The sequence below is a fragment of the Lampris incognitus genome, unplaced genomic scaffold (genome assembly GCF_029633865.1).
Source record: "Lampris incognitus isolate fLamInc1 unplaced genomic scaffold, fLamInc1.hap2 scaffold_302, whole genome shotgun sequence".
In the NCBI taxonomy this organism is placed as follows: domain Eukaryota; kingdom Metazoa; phylum Chordata; class Actinopteri; order Lampriformes; family Lampridae; genus Lampris; species Lampris incognitus.
This window is the reverse complement of record NW_026611260.1, coordinates 10,841-27,317: the sequence shown is the minus strand read 5'-3', so window position 1 is coordinate 27,317 and position 16,477 is coordinate 10,841. Positions and strand designations below refer to the sequence as shown.

The following is a 16,477-nucleotide window of genomic DNA, read 5'->3' as shown; positions in this document are numbered from 1 at the left end:
GCCAAACTCGAAAGAAAAGCGACAAAAGCGTCACACTTGACAGAAAAAATAATGACGACAAATAAATCTTGTATGTCATGAACAGAGTTTGGCGAGTGAAATGCTGAGGCCTTTGAAATGACCAAAAGAGGCAAGAATTCATCCGGCTGAGTGTATTTAATATGCACAGGCATCACAAAAACACACACACACACACACACGTGCACTTTGTTGTTGTGAGAGCTGGGGAGGGGCGTGCAGATGGAGCGGCCGGGGTGGGTTTGGATGTGCGGGGCAGTTCTGTGGCTGGGGCTAAAGGGGTGTGCGTCTGGTCTGGTCTGGTCTCTCCTTGCCTACTCCTCCACCAAAACCTCCCTGTGTGTCTCTTGTGTCCACTCTACTCTAGACCTGCATGTGTAATATCCCTCCTTCTGCCGCCAAGCCCCGCTGACCGCACGGCCCTCTGACTAACTATCTCAACTGAATTAGGTCACCGTGCCGCCGGGGGCAGCTGCTGTGCGTCCCACGCGTGAGCGTGGCGGCGCGGGCCACAGAAGGGGAGGACTTTTAGTGTGACACCAGTTGCAGCAGCAGGAAATCGTTGTCTCTCGCTCTTCTTCGCTACCAAGGTAAAGAAAACGACTAAACGAAAACAAAACCACTGCCCCCCCCCCCCACATACACACACACACACACACACCTGCCACCCCTTTTTCTCTGACTGTGCCTTGATAGAACACTCCCTGTTCTCATCCACCATCAGCACCACCCGTAGCTCCTCTCCACCTGTGATGGACACCCCAGGTGTGTGTGTATGTAAATGTGTGTGTGTGTGAGAGAGAGATGGGTCTGGGGGGGTTTGGCAACCTCCCCACAAAATCAAATGAGCCGCCTTTTCCCATCCAATATCAGCTCAGGAAAACATTGTCTACACCCTGCCTGTCTGCCTATCCTGTGATGTGTGTGTGTGTATGTGTTGCCCTAAAGGGATAGTTTGGTTTCTTGGGTTTTACTGTGTGTCCTATTTACTTAGTCAGACAGATTCTTGGATAGATATATACGTATATATGGCAGGGAAGCAATAGCAATAAACCATCGCAAACATGGCTGATGTACTTACACTTTCCTTTCCGTTAAAAAGCCAACTTTCTGTCACCTTCAATTCCATCTGATTACTTAATTTTGTTTCAACAGGGGGCATCCGGGTGGCGTAGCGGTCTGTTCCGTTGCCTACCAACACGGGGATCGGCGGTTTGAATCCCCGTGTTACCTCCGGCTTGGTCAGGCCGTCCCTACAGATACAGTTAGCCGCATCTGTGGGTGGGAGGCCGGATGTGGGTATGTGTCCTGGTCGCTGCACGGGCGCCTCCTCTGGTCGGTCAGGGCGCCTGTTCAGGGGCGAGGGGGAGCTGGGGGGGAATAGCGTGATCCTCCCACACGCTACGCCACCCTGGTGAAACTCCTCACTGTCAGGTGAAAGGAAGCGACTGGTGACTCCACATGTATTGGAGGAGACGTGGTAGTCTGCAGCCCTCCCCGGATCAGCAGAGGGGGTGGAGCAGCGACCGGGACGGCTTGGAAGAGTGGGGTAATTGGCCAAGTACAGCTGGAGAGGAAAAATCCAAACATGGCTGATGTACTTCCACTTTCCTTTATGTTAAAAAGCGAACGTTCCGTCGCCTTCCATTCCGTCTGGTCGCTGGGTGGTGTTTGAACAGACAGTGTCATGTGGGGGTTGTGACAGGGTTGCCAGCTTCGGGTCCCTGGCTGCAGTGAGACGTTGACGTGTCTTGCGCTTAATCATGCGGGTACGTGCACGAGCACTTCATCCCGTGCACATATTTAGACTCAGTTCACCGTCAGAGTTTGAAAAAGTACGCGGCTTACACACTTGGCGGGAGCGGGAGCTCGAATCTCAGTCCGAGGACAAGATGTGTCGCTGTAAAGCTCACCGAGAATAATTGGTCATTTGTGGTAATGGGCTGCCCAAATAAAATTGACTTGACTTGATATAACCTCGCTACACCACCCCGGGACTTCCACTCACCATTCCCACAGTATTAGACATACACTGACCCAGTACAGACACACACCAGTGGAAGTCAAAGACACATTGTTTGCAGTATCAAAACTAGAAGGTTTTACTGAATGTTCACTAGTTAAAAAGGCGATAACGAGGGTTTACAGTAAGAGGAGAATTAGATGGTAGCGAGAACTTATCCTCCTCCAGACAGCCAATACATGAACACACGCGCGCGCATAACGGCCTATTTTGGCCGAGTACAGCTATAAGCAGCAGACTTGGGGGTGTCCGGGTGGCGTAGCCGTCTATTCCGTTGCCTACCAACACGCCGGTTTGAATCCCCGTGTTACCTCCGGCTTGGTCGGGCGTCCCTACAGACACAATTCGCCGTGTCTGTGGGTGGGAAGCCGGATGTGGGTGTGTGTCCTGGTTGCTGCACCAGCGTCTCCTCTGGTCGGTCGGGGCGCCTGTTTGGGGGGGAGGCAAACTGGAGGGGGGGAATAGCGTGATCGTCCCAAGCGCTACGTCCCCCTGGCGAATCTCCTCACTGTCAGGTGAAAAGAAGCGGCTGGCGACTCCACATGTATCGGAGGAGACACGTGGTAGTCTGCAGCCCTCCCGGATCGGCAGAGGGGGTGGAGCAGCGACCGGGACGGCTCGGAAGAGTGGGGTAATTGGCAGAGTACAATTGGGGAGGGAAAAAAAGGGGGGGGCTCCCCAAAAAAAATGGCGGCAGACTTGGACTTGATTTGTCGTGTGTACCGGCGCGTCGTGTTTGTAGCAGTCTGCCTCTGTAGTAGGACACAGTAAAACCTGCGAACAGAAATCCTTTTAAGTAATTGTGTATTGATGCTTGGCATGTGTGGATTACCCCCCCCCCCCCCCCGCCCGTTAGGGAACTCCTTTTCATCGCCGTACTCGCCTCTCTTCCTCCTCCTCCCACCCCCTTCTCCTCTCTGACCCTTTCCCTAGCCACTCACCCCACTCGCCTCTCTCCTCCGCCGTTCACACTAGCGCTTCCCGCCGCCACTGCCGCTCGCCATCTTGGATCTGCTGTCATGGCACTGGTTTCGGAATCAACTTCTCAGAACCCACCCAGCTGACAACAATCAAACAACCCACCACCCGCTCCCTGACCCCCCCCCCCCCGCCCCAGTAACCGTAGCAACTTGGACGTGAGACCGTGGACGGTTGTATCTGCCGTGGCTGGACTCAGGGATGCTCCGCATAGATTTGTAAGTGTTCTGCCCGGACGAAGCTGCTTGGCTGACAGTGGAAATGGCGGGTGTTGCTCTGCACGGCTCTCAGTCTCGCTGCTGTTTTCTGTGTCAGAGCCAAGCTGAAGCATGGCGGTCTTCGGCTGTTAAACGGGGGGCCTCGTGCCGGAGGGTTTTAACAGCAGTCGCATTCTCCAGTCCCTCACAGACTGTGTCCTTATCAGAAACATCCTATAGTGTAGTGATGACCGGCCCAAATATGAGGCCGGCATGACCTACAGATTGTCGCCCATCTCAGGGTTCTTATAGGACTTTTCTGGTTCGGCAGCTCACCCTTTGTGTCTCGTTAGGATCAGCTGGATTGGCTGGATACGCATCCTGACCGACCGTATGTGTAGTATTTCCTATCTGTCTGCTTTAACAAGGCTTAATGCACTCGCACACGCTCACATGCACAAACACACGCACACACCAGTACCGTGGACTGAGTTGTCCGGCCTTTGCTCTGACAGCCGCTGGACAAGGTGTCGGAGAAGGAAAGATGGCGTCAAGACAGAATGAGGTTGTGGCCTTCGGTCTGCCTCGTCCGTCAGACAGAGGGAGGAAGGAGGAGAGGAAGTGGATAGATGAATTGATTGTCAGGTGAGTAGGTAGTGTAAAGACTCCCCCGTCCCCGCATCCCCCCCCTCCCCCGCCCCTGTTCCCCGCCCTGCCCTCGCTCTCCTGATCCTGGAGGCGTGTTTCTGCTGTACAGGCCGTCACCATGAACACGTTGGCAATTCGTTTTTTGCTGCTTTTTTCCCCCCCCTTACTCGAAGCCTATTTACAGGACTGCTCTCTGTACGTTTTCTAACCTGTGAACGTTAATGCCGCTGCAATGAAGTGTAGATCATCCATTTCATATCATCGCTGCTCTTTCAGAATATTGCCACCACTGACATTGACATTGTCACTCCTAGATTTATTTTTACTAACGTTTTTACAAGCGTTAAAGAGAAATCGCCGTTTTCAACATGGCGCCCTCTCTGCGTTGTCGGGGTAACCCTCCACGAGCCTCTGCGTGTCTCTAAAAAGCCACCAAAACGGGGTGGAAGATTGCCTGCCGGTGATGTCACTGACAAACAAGCACAGCCCTTCCTCCCTGGTTTGCTGCTACCGTTGGTGGGCGGCATCGTGAAAGTCTCCGACGTGAGTAGAAGCGAGGCGCTGCTGTCGTGACCGAGCGCCTCGTGAAGACGGCAGTTCACAGGTTTATCTGCTGGACACAATTTTGGCAGCATTTCAGGGACACGCAGAAGTCTGCTCGGCATTATGGCTGCTAGTGGAGCGTTATCCCTGAAACACATTTATGTAGAGATAACGATGAAACTCGTGGTCGCTTCCCTCCGAGCGAAATTCAGTTAAAAAGTCCGATGATGACGACAACGCGATCGAGTCTTACCGCAAGACCGCCACTCGGTAGCCTTAAATTCCCCTTTTGAACAACTCGCTCAAAGAATGAACAGTACCAACTCTCATCTCATCCTCCATGATCAAGAAGCAGACCCGACCCCCCCCCCCCCCCAAAAAAAAAGAAAAACAACCTTCCCACTCTTCCCCACACTGCACAGCCGTGGGGCGTTTGCCAGCTCAGCCTCCTGCTTGGGCGACTGCAGCCACACAGCTAAAGCCCACTCTGAATTCACCTACACACTCCTCCACTGACAACCAAACCCCCCGATGACTCACCCCCACCCCCGTCTCTCTCTCTCTCACTCTCTTGCCCTGGATGTGTCCAACAACTGGAGATGTGTCCAGATGCTCAAGCTCTGTGATGGTCTGCTTGTGCGGTTTTTTTTTTGTTGTTGTTTTGATGGGAAACTGCAGTTTTGATCTGTTTTGATGTGTTTTGTATATGCTGGACATGTCTGAGCTGTGCAGGCCGGTGACATCTGGACCACATTTCACCCCGGGGGACCCAACTGACTTGCCTCGTGCTTCCAAACGGAGGCCGGGGCAAGTTTTTAGTCAGTCTGAACCTGACTAAAACTGTTCCAGTTTCACAGCAGTATGAATCACAATCACACCTCTCTGTTACCGCTCACTCTCCCTTTCCTCAGGTCAGCGTGTCTGACGGGTAGGTTTCCAACAGTTTTAACTCAAGCATTTCTCTTCCAAATGTCCCCCATTACTCAGAAACTTGTCTGCTGTCTGTTTAGTCGCTACCAGAGGCCAAGTCCGTCTTTGTGGTGCATGTATTTCTCCATTCCATTTGCAGTATCGGTGCAAGGCATTCAGGGTCCACCTAAGCAGCACCTGACCATACAGATGTGCTTCATTATTCACACCTGCACGCGGTCAACCTTCTTAGCACAGAAGTGGCACGTGAACACACCCGAGGGTAACTACACGTAGCCACTCAGCACGCTAAGCTTCCCCAAGTAGGTTAATGGACCAAGACGAGTGTAGTTACATCCAAATGCCAGGTAATTACGATGTGAATCGTTTTGACTTCCAAAGACACCTCAGTGCTTCACACTCCGGGGGTATCTGTTTTACTTCGGGCGGACGGAATCTGAATCCGAACGTGACCATGTCAGTGAAGCACTAGGCAGAGGGGGGTTTGATGTGATGAATGTGCTCTCGCTGTGAACGACAGGTTCTGGATATAAAGGGAAATTGCGTGGAAGCTTGTTTATGCCTATATCCCCCTTGCCCCGCATTTCTGAAATCTCCTGAGGGTATTGTTCAGCATGCATGGAAATCAAATAAACTTGATTTTTTTTCTATCTGATTAAAAAAGTCTGGTTCTCTTTTGTTTTATTCTGTTTCTGTGCTATATGACAAGCAGTTCGCAATATCATGTTTCCCCCTTCGATATTGGATGATTCGCGATACAGTTCATCATGTAAGGAAATCTTGAGTAAAAAAAATAGCCATGAATTATGGAGCAGTTCACTCTTCTGTTTTCAGTATTGCTGGGAAAATGTGCTTTTAGCCTTCACCCAGAACACGAGCAGGCCGTGGATGGCGTTTCTTTAAGACCTGGGTATCTGTGTGCACACAGAGTGCCTCTCCACAGAAGCTCACATACCTGACTGCATTTATGCTACGCAGGCCTGGAGGTTCACACAGTGGTGGATCTAGAGATTTTTTCCTGGGGTGGCAAAGGGGTGGCAAGACTGTGTCACAGAGGTGGCAGCTGCCACCCCTTGCCACCCTGTAGATCCGCGCCTGTGAGGGGGAGGGGGATTCTAAATCGGCGACTTCTGTTTGAGATGAGTTTGGTGCGGGTCTCATTGACCTTCACCATGCATGTACATAAAATATACTTTAAAAAACATATCTGATTTATAAATGGGGTGGCAACAGGGGTGGCAAGACTGTGTCCCAGAGGTGGCAGCTGCCACCCCTGTTGCCACCCTGTAGATCCGCCCCTGGGTTAACATGCTGATGTTTTTGGAGAATAGGCTTCAACAGCATGATGTGAAACACATGTCCAAATAACAGATTCCAGGTACAACCCTGTCTCGGTCCAATACAAAAAATGAAAAGGGGCATAAAAATAATGGCCTTTAAGGATTCTCAAACAAACATGGACTCTATTCATTTTCATAGGATTGCTGGCTTATGCGTTTCCATCAGTCTTGAAGCTGCGTTAGCGCCTGTTAGCTTAGTGTAAACTACTAATAACACACGTTAGCCCCTAGCTAACGGGTCTGACCCTTTAGCCGAGCGGTTAGTGACGTCGCCTTGTGGTGCAGTACACCCCGTATCGAATCCCGCACCGGGCAAGAAAATAACCGGTTACATTAGCATAAGCCGCACGTGCCTGTGACGTGTACTGGCGACGCTACCCGTCGCTTTGCCAATCGTTCGTTCTTTAATAGTCATACCGTTTTATTCATACTGCATGGATACTGTACGCTAATAGGTTGTACATGTTAGTAAACGCAACCTTAGGACGCAAATCTAGCGGTGGCTAAATGATTAGTCGTCCCACAATTCTTTGCGGGACTTGTCGTCTCCATGGAAACAACTGGCCGCGGGAGAAATATTCCAAAGCAACATGGCGGACAAATTTCTTTTTGACTCGTGAATGAATTTTATTTATTTATTTATTTATTAGCATAACTAATGTAAACTACTAATAAGACACGTTAGCCCCCAGCTGACGGGTCTGACCCCTTTAGCCGAGCGGTTAGTGACGTCGCCTTGTGGTGCAGTACACGCCGTATAGAATCCCGCACCGGGCAAGAAAATAACCGGTTCCATTGGTGGCAGCGGTGGGATCCGGAAGTGTGCAGATCCTCAGAAGTCTCTTCGGAGCGCGGGAAGAACAAAGCGCGAGGGCGCGCTTCCGGGAGAGGGTGACGACTGTAAACTACTAATAAGACACGTTAGCCCCTAGCTAACGGGTCTGACCCTTTAGCCGAGCGGTTAGTGATGTCGCCTTGTGGGGCAGTACACCCCGTATCTAATCCCGCACCGGGCAAGAACATAGCCGGTTACAATAACGAGCTTAGGCTAAATGGAAATGGACGACACACCTCTGGAGTTATTAAGGGTCCCTACCGCTTGGATGGGAGTCTGCCACGGGTAACGTATGGAGGAGGCTATGCGGTGGCTAAGCTAGTGCGTTCTGTGTACCGAATGACCTATCAGCAGTACCCAGGATTGAATACATAACCCACTTTAAACACATGGACTGGGCCAACAGGTCGGGCATCGCTAAGGAGTCCCGTCGTAGCCTGGCGGTCCCACCATGGTTGTCGGCAAAATAATGATTAAAAACGAACTTGTTGAAACGTGGGACAGACCGGGGATGGCGCCAACGCGTTTTGTTTGGACACAAGTGGTTCATGCCAGAGCTGTCAAACGTCGATGTTATGTGAGTTAAGTTTATTTCAAATGCAGGAAGAGTGGAGTTGTAAAACTAGCTGCGGATGTACAGAGGTCATTTGCTGAAACAATACCCACGCTATCCAGTGTATTGTAGCGAATTCGGGGGACAACGCGACCACGGGAACTGCCGCGGCCGGGAAGCGAACCCGCGTCGCCCGCACCGCAGGAGACCTCGCTAACCGCTAGACTAAAGGGTCAGACTCGCCAGCCAGCGGCCAGCGTGTCCACTTATCCATGCACGCTACAGTATGCAGGAATTTTATTGACGAATAATGACTAAAAAAAATTTTGGGGAATAAATCGAAAAATGTAAAGGAATTCCTTCTAAAACTCTTAACTTTACCACAAAACAATTGCTCTGTGTGTGTGCGTGTACTCCTGCATGTGCGTATCACATAGCACGCAGGGGGTTCAATCACTGTCACAGTTGTGGTACATGTAGAGGGCTGCCCCTGGGGTGGGGTCACGACCCCCCCCAAGTCCATATCCCTGGGATCCTAGGTTGAGCAAATCCTGGGATATCATGCCTTCATATGGGGAATTTGTGCGCAGGCGTTGCGGATCCAGAACTGACAACGTCCACACGTGACCCGCGCGGCTGTGCACTTCCGGTGGACAGATTTGGACGGCGTGTCTTGAAGCCTGAAAGCCAGTCAGATCTTGCCGTGGATTTCTCCACCCGTGACTGGGGAGTGTTTACACTTATCCGCTGCCAACTGCAAGTCAGTAGTATCCCCCATGAATGGCGTGTGACCCCCTTGGGGCCCAGCAGTGATGAATAAGCCACAGTAACTGTTGCGGGAAAGCTGTTAATCGATGGTATCTACCGGCTTATTTTTTTAATTCAGGTCTATAAAATGCAGCTTGATTGATTGACCTCAATCCTTCCTCTCGGGGGTGGACACAGTACAGATCAGCTGCTTCCTTCAAATACTCAGTCAAGAGTTGCTCCTGCGCCTCGCTGAAGTCTGACGACTACGGCGGCCAACATGGTGCCGTTCATTCGAACCCTCCTCTCTTGGCTTCTGCGAGGCTTTACAGTATCTACAGTGTGGCGTGACCGATGCAATGTGCCTTGGTGACTGGTATCACTGATTTCCCCCTGCCTGACTTCAGCCGCAGCCTTTCTCAGGACGTCTGCACGGACACCCCCTGTCTCCCCTGTCTGTCTTACGCTTCCACTGCCTAGGCGTGCTTGGAAAAGAGAGGTACGAAAATATTCTGAGTCATCATAAGGGGCTGGTTGTAACACTTTGCATGCACTGTTACAACCAGCCCCACGCCGAACAGCCACTACATAGCTAACTGGTTTAGCATGCGATTTGAAGTTAGCATGAATGCGAAGCGTCAGATTAAACAAGAGAAACTGCTACTGTATGTTATGTAAGTCAACCCTACAGTGCAATCGACGCTAGGCAACAACCAAAAAAAACAAAAACTTGATACAATTTTTGTATTTTCTTTCACGAAAATCAGTTTTTTGATGGTAAAACCCGCGACGTTGATCAGAGCTCTACACGCCACTTCTGCGCGCTCGAAAAGGAAACGGGAGTGCGCGCTGTTGATGACGTCACCGCCGCTCTTTTTCTTTCTTTCTTTTTTTTTTTTTTTTTGCTTGGTCAGACTGACAACAGCGTTACAACTAACCCGGCGTTACAACGTTCCCCGGTCCTCCCTAATGACCTCTCCGTATGTCGTTTCTACTCTAGCCTGCTTCATTCGTTAGAATCATGCAAAGAGGATCCGGAAGCCCTTCTCGTTTTCGCCATACAGCCTGGCTCAGAAATAAAGGGGACGAGTGTGCCCGAGAGCCCCGACGTGACAAGAACACTTCAGAGGTCCGCCGGAGAGTTAACGTGGTTCTCAGGAGCCGTGAGGCGAGCGACCCGTTTGCCTCCGAGTCACTAGCAGCAACAGGTGCGCCTCGCAGGCCATAAAAACCTCCCGGGCCACCAGCGGCGTGACTGACGGACCTTCCGACCAAGCGCAAGCCTGCTTATCGGTGCCCCCGTGTGTCAGCCACGCCCCCTCACACCTCGTTGGGGTCCGAACCTGATACCGACGCCGTGTGGTGCCGTACTTATTGGGGCGCGGTCACGTGTGCCACTTTTGACCAGGAAAGGAGCTCCGGCCGGCAGGGTCTTCTCCGCACAGGCACCTCACACCCGTGGAGTCTCCTCTCTCTCTCCCCACAACGACACCTCTCCTCCCAAGGAGGTTCTGTGATAACGGCCCATAGACAACCCCGTCGTTGTTGCTGATTACTTTTTTTTTTTCAATTTCTGACTTTGAGCTCGAGGGGGACGCGAGAAGTCCTGACAGGCGGCATGATGACAGCTGTCGAAACCCAAATGACTTACAGCAACTCCTACACGATCCAGGAAGAGACGTACATGACCCAGGAGGAGGACTGGGACAGGGACCTCCTGCTGGACCCCGCCTGGGAGAAGCAGCAGAGGAAGGTAGGTCCCGTCCGCAGCTCGGCGGAGCGCGCCTTAGCGCCGCGCGTTATTACGCACGGCTCATGTACTGTACACCCCCCCCCCCTCTCGCCTTGTCGGTGATAGTGCGTTTGTGCAACAGTCGGGTCAGTTTAACAAGCCGGTTGCGTTCTGGTGCACGATACAAGTTTATGCGTGGTTAAAAAGTAGGAAAGCCCACACGAGTCTGCAGGGGGGAAGCGCCTTGCGAGTCGACAAAATGCCCATTAGCCGTCTTCGCACCTGCCCCTTCACTCCTGCTAGAAGCTGTGTGAGCAGATATTTTAGGCCATGCGACTTCCTCAGTGTTGTCTTTCAGCTACCACCCCCCCTCCTCCCCCCCCCCAACGGCCTGTCTAAATATACCCCCCCGCTCTTCGCCCCGCATTTGAATTTATCCGGCAGAAAACGCGTCAGGGGTTCGTGCGCGGCTTTTTTGCGCACGACTCTGGGGCGACTGCGAACGCGCCGCAGCCGAGGCCCGCGCGCTCCGAACGCGCCCGAAGCAACGCGAATCAGTCCGGGCGCGCAGCACACGCGTGGCGGGGCCAGCGCGCAACCCGGAAATGGGCCGGTTTGAAAGTTTGGCGCGACTGGAAGACGTGCGCCGCGGAAATGGGAAAAAAGTGCACCGGAGCAAACGTTGACGTCAAGGCATGGCGGCGCAAGTTGGGGGGGGGGGGGGGACGGTGTGGTGCAGACGAGGGGAGGTGGCCTTGTCCTGCACGGGGGGGGGGGGGGGGACAGTGAGACAGGTGCTGTTAATGGGCTGTCAGGGTTGAGAGACGCTGAACTGGGGTGACGTCTGCTCCGTCTAAACTTGGGGCGTCATCACACCGCTACACAATAGTCAATACAGACTCCTGGGACTCCATACTGACTTGATACACACAACAGTCTTATTCTCACTTATCATTAACCGCGGCTACTACTAATTATTATAATCTGCTATTAATAGTCAGGGTTATGATTCTGGAGGCTCCTTGGTGTGGCCGGGTCGGATACCTGGTGAGCTCACTGCAGTTAAATGACTTCAATATCTATTCTCAACTTCTTCAAGTTACCGGAGCACAAACTAAAAATAGCTGTCACCCAGAGCTGTGCCATTTATCACAAGAATTTACAACACGACGTGCTGATTGGAAGCGTTAAATAGGCGTTTTAATGAAAAACAAAAGGGTCCAGAAAGCAGACCTTTGTAGTGTCTTATTAGGAGTTGTATGCAGGATGGCAGATTTTAGGGAGTTGGGGGTGGTGGTGGTGGGGGGGGGGAGGTGACACCTTTTGCGGCGTTGCTGCATTGCATTGCAGCATACATCAACGCAGTGCAGAGTAATGAGCAGTTTCAAATGGCAGCAGTTCCAGTGAATCTGCAAAATGTATCTGTCTGTGTGCAAAATACCCCCCCACCTCCACCCCCCACCCCACCCCACCTCCAGAGCCGGAGCTCCCACTCAGTTTGACAAGCCTGAGAGACCTCGACAGATGGTAGAGAGAGAGAGAGAGAGATGGCAAGGCTAGTAGATATATGCCATGGGTTGGTTTCACAGACCCACAAATAAACTTCTCCCTAAAAATACATTTCAACTTGCTCTACGCCACCTCTCCACCCTCAATCCACCTCCACCCCCCCCTCTCTCTCTCGCTTTTATATACGTTTCCTCTTACCGTCATTCTCCAATTTGTCCCTTCATGATTTCTTGTTCCCCATCACTTGCTGAAAATGACCAACTTGATCTCCCCCCCTCCTCATGTTTCCCCCCTTTTTCACGTTTTCTCAACAGTGTCACCTTGCGTCAGAGTCCCGTTGTGTCTTGACTTGTTTTGTCTTTTTTTTTTTCCTGTAAAACAGGGCCATAAAAATCCACGAGGCATCCCGCCTCCCTTTCTGGTTCCCTTCTCAGCCTCCCAGGGGGGGGGAGTGGGTCATTGTACCCCGCTGCTCTTCTCGGCATGTAAAATCCAGCTTAAGGAGCTGATATCAGACCATAAATATAGCCGAAGCATCATTTTGCGGTGTAATGAATCTGAAAGGAAAGCCTCGCGCCACCTGTTCCTTCCCACATCCTTCAGATTTCACTGGAAAAAGCTGCTCACGCCTTCGACGTGTTTGTCAACACACGGTGATGTCGAATCCCACACCAGACATTAGAAATAATATGTGTGTGTGTGTGTGTGTGTGTGCACACGCACGTCCAAGCTTATAGGCTGTGACAGAGGTGTGTATTCATCACTAAGCCGCTCCTCTAGAGCGTTAGCCGCTGATTCCTTGCTCGGTTTAAAGAGGGGGGATTATGTTGGAGAAGAAGTGACACCGGCAGCAAAGATATTGCATCTTGAGATAGATGGGTGCCGAGAAGGAGGCGATACCAGTGAAAGGACAGGAAGGTGTAGAGAAACGGAGACCCCCCCTCCTCCTCCTCCTCCTCCTCCTCCTCTGTTTGGCCCAACATCTTCCCCGCTAAGCGTCTGAAACACTAGAGATTGGGAAAGGTGCACGGGGTTAGATTCAGTTCAGACCTGTTTCTTTCTTTTCCTCTTGCGGCGGTTGCTGAAGGGTCTGTGCACCCCAGAGAAAACTCACAACAGGATGCTTCTGCAAAGCCTCCGAGCTCATCGTCATCCGGCTGGCCAGGAGCTAGCCCGACGGTTCGCCGGCCTCTCGCTAAAACACGTCCGCAGTGAAAAATAGTGGGTCAATTGCTGCTTAAAGATAAACTCTGCTGTTTCAGAATCAGAAATACTTTTATTAATCCCTGAGGGGGAAATTGGGTAAAAGAGCTTCAAACCGTCGATCCCCCTTGTCGGTAGACAACAGAATAGACTGCTACGCCACCCGGAGGCCCCAAAAATGTCTTTTAAAGACATCCGTAGCACGAGTTAGCCGTAATGCTATCATTCACGTTTTAGTCCTTTAGCCGAGGACTTCATCTTACCACATGGCGTGTACTTTCTAGCTACGTGGCAGTCTCTGCAACTACATATTCTAGCTGCTCTTTATGCTGTTAGCACAATGTGTGCTACACGGTGAATGTTTCAAAAAAAATGGGCGCCTTTGGCGTTAGCGTTATGTGCTATCTGACGGAGCGACCCTTATGAACATATCATATACAGCTTGTTAAGCAGTGTGATTGAAGTCTTTCACCTTCACATAGTCTGGAAGTTCAGCTGCTAACTGGCAAACTGAACGACTGTCTAGCTGAGCTTATGCTAGCACTAACCTATAAATACCCATTACATATGGCCGCCAACAGCCGTGTTGACTTGGCGGAGCCGTTGGCCTCTCCGGTCATGGGGAATGTCTTGCAGGAGTGCACACTTGCTTCACATCAGCCAAATTAAGGTGACATTGGTTTTAGGAAGTGTAGAAAGTGGGCTAATCACGCACTCTTTCTGCAAGTTAGCACCTATTCTTAACTTTGGACGTCCACTTCACATTTCAGTGGGTCTCATCGCTGCACTATTTTTAGTTGTTGGTCTGTTTTGCATTTAACACTTTTTATCCCAACATAATTCAGCACTGATTTCTGTGTAACTCTTTTAATGCCAACACATACAGTCACTGTTCCGGTAAGACTTCAGTTGTCCTTAAATCCGAGCAGTAGCCAAGGCCTCCGCGGCCGCCGCTGATTCTGTTTCGTCCTCCTCGAGAGAGCCGCGGACACACAGATCGATCATCATTAGAGTCAAGGGTTACGAGGTTAGAAACCAGTAATGTAACGTTTATCCAATCCAGTTGATGAAGTGTCCCCTCTATGTAGAGCCTGAGGTGCTGCATTATCTCGTCTACGCGGGTCTAATCTCATTTTCTACCCAAACAACTCGGCCAGTAGTAAATGAAGCCAGACGGGTCCCGTCACAAGAGACCGTGAGAACACGGGCCGCGCTCGGGAGAAGATGGAACTATCTGTAGTACGCGACTCATTGTACGCCATCTTGTCACCACACAAAATAGTAGACGTGACCCCTTACCGAGCCGGGTTAGCGGTTACTCCCCGGTCCCTCAGCTCCAGATTAGGAGTTATGGTAGCCTATAGCAAATCCCGTAAATGAGATTTCCAGGGTATTTGGTGCGACCTTCAGTCCCTGACAATAACGTAATATCCCTCAAGTGCAACAGCAATTTAATCTTCTCTACACCTCATTACCGACACGGGATATTTCTCACGTACTGGTTTGGCGAGATGGGTTATACTGCTCTCACCTGTCTGTTGGGGTTTTGCAGAAAAGTTAAAAAAAAAATGTAATTGCAGCAAAGCTGATTTGATAAGTATTAGCCCTCTGCACCTCTCAGTAAGACTCGAGATGTTGCATGCTCATAGACGTGACAAAGAGAAGGCTCGGTGTGACCGCGGACTCAACTACAACTCACACATTAATATAAAGTTTAGCTCGTCTGCAGAGGGAATGGGTTCTGTGTCTGTGACGGGGCGGTTTATCAGCCAAGCTGCTCACACTCGTGTCGGAAAACACATTTATCCGGGTTAGCCCGACGGAGATCCAGACTCCCTGATACGAGACGAGACGTTTCGAGCCGGGACGCTCTGGGACGAAGTTTTCACTGAGTAGCCGTTCGATGTTTGCTTTGCCTCCCACGTGCATTGATACTGATATTTATGATGCCATTACAGTTACAGGCCTCGTACCAGGGAGCACGTTAACTTTATCGGTCTGCCTACCGTGGCTGCTGACTCCCAGGATGAACCGAGGGCAACAGCTTAGATTCACACCCATAATTCACTCTGTCAGGGTCATGTGATCCCACTGCAGGGACAGTTACCCCACTCAGGTAATTTCTAGCCCCCCCCCCCCCTCGCCCCGGGACCTATTTTCACCCACAGGCGCCGGTGACTTATCTGTATGTTCCCCTTGGGGCTTTACTAAATGATGATTACACATTTATGTTCACGTATTCTGCACACTGCCCACGTGTATAAGCCAACACACAGCACTGTTATTGCAACGTTGTGTAGTTTCTACCGACCGGCGTGGCTGAGATGTTTTTGTGCAAAATGTTCGACTGACATTTCAAGCAATACTGAATTATCGGCCAGCCGTAATTTCCAGTCAGTCCAACGGAGACGCGGGGGAGGTGTAAAACGGTACTTCTGCACACCCGCGTACGTCCAGATGTCGTTTCCTCGCCCGAGCGTCGGCTCAGTCAGACCTTCGCCGGAGCGAATACACACTTTTGAGCCTTTCATAAATTAAATGGCGACCGCAGTAGGATTAATTCAACAAAGTGAACTTCATCTCTTGGTGTGAGGCGCATGCAGAGGCTATGTGTTTGTCGGGGGGGGGGCACGTAAGGGGAGAGGTAAGAGGGCCCGTAGTCAGATCGAATAGCAGTTTCTATTCCAGAAGCCGTGTCCATGTAGGGAGGCTTCTATAAACTGCTTTGGTGCAGCCACAGGAGGCCAAAGGAAGGGCTGAGGCGTCTGGGGCCTCCGCATGCTAACACAGGCCTCATATGCTGTCGGCGATGGACGTGGGCTTTTTGGGCGGGGGGGGGGGGCCGTTTCCAGGAAGTAAGGAAGTATGCGTGTACGCCGTGATGAAGATGAAGCCGCGGATCGATGGTAGACATTCTGTAGGGTTGCGAGTCCGAACCCGGCGAGGGACAGCAGCGGATTGATGGGCAGCGCGAGGAGCGGCCATGTTGGATCTGACCGCAGCCGCCTTGCGTCATTTGAATGTATCACTTTTTGAAGCGTTTATAGCGCGCAGCAGCGACCGATTGGGAAATATCGATATTTTTAAACGTGCTGTGCCGTGTTACGTTTTGGTGCGGGTCCAGCGGCCGCGCGCCCTTGCGCCTCAGCCAGCGTAGTTCCTGTTACACGTTTATGATTTCGATCATTGCTGGCCTAAGTGTTAAAAGCACTGGGCGGTGA

At 51.4% G+C, this 16,477-nt stretch overlaps 1 long non-coding RNA gene across 1 annotated transcript; it reads left to right on the top strand.

Annotated features, from left to right (window-relative positions):
- The first annotated feature begins 298 nt into the window (after positions 1-298).
- Positions 299-3,886, top strand: LOC130133392 (uncharacterized). Its single transcript, XR_008813517.1, has 3 exons — positions 299-608; positions 743-783; positions 3,732-3,886. It is a non-coding gene; the product is annotated as an uncharacterized LOC130133392 (long non-coding RNA).
- The last annotated feature ends 12,591 nt before the right edge of the window (positions 3,887-16,477 follow it).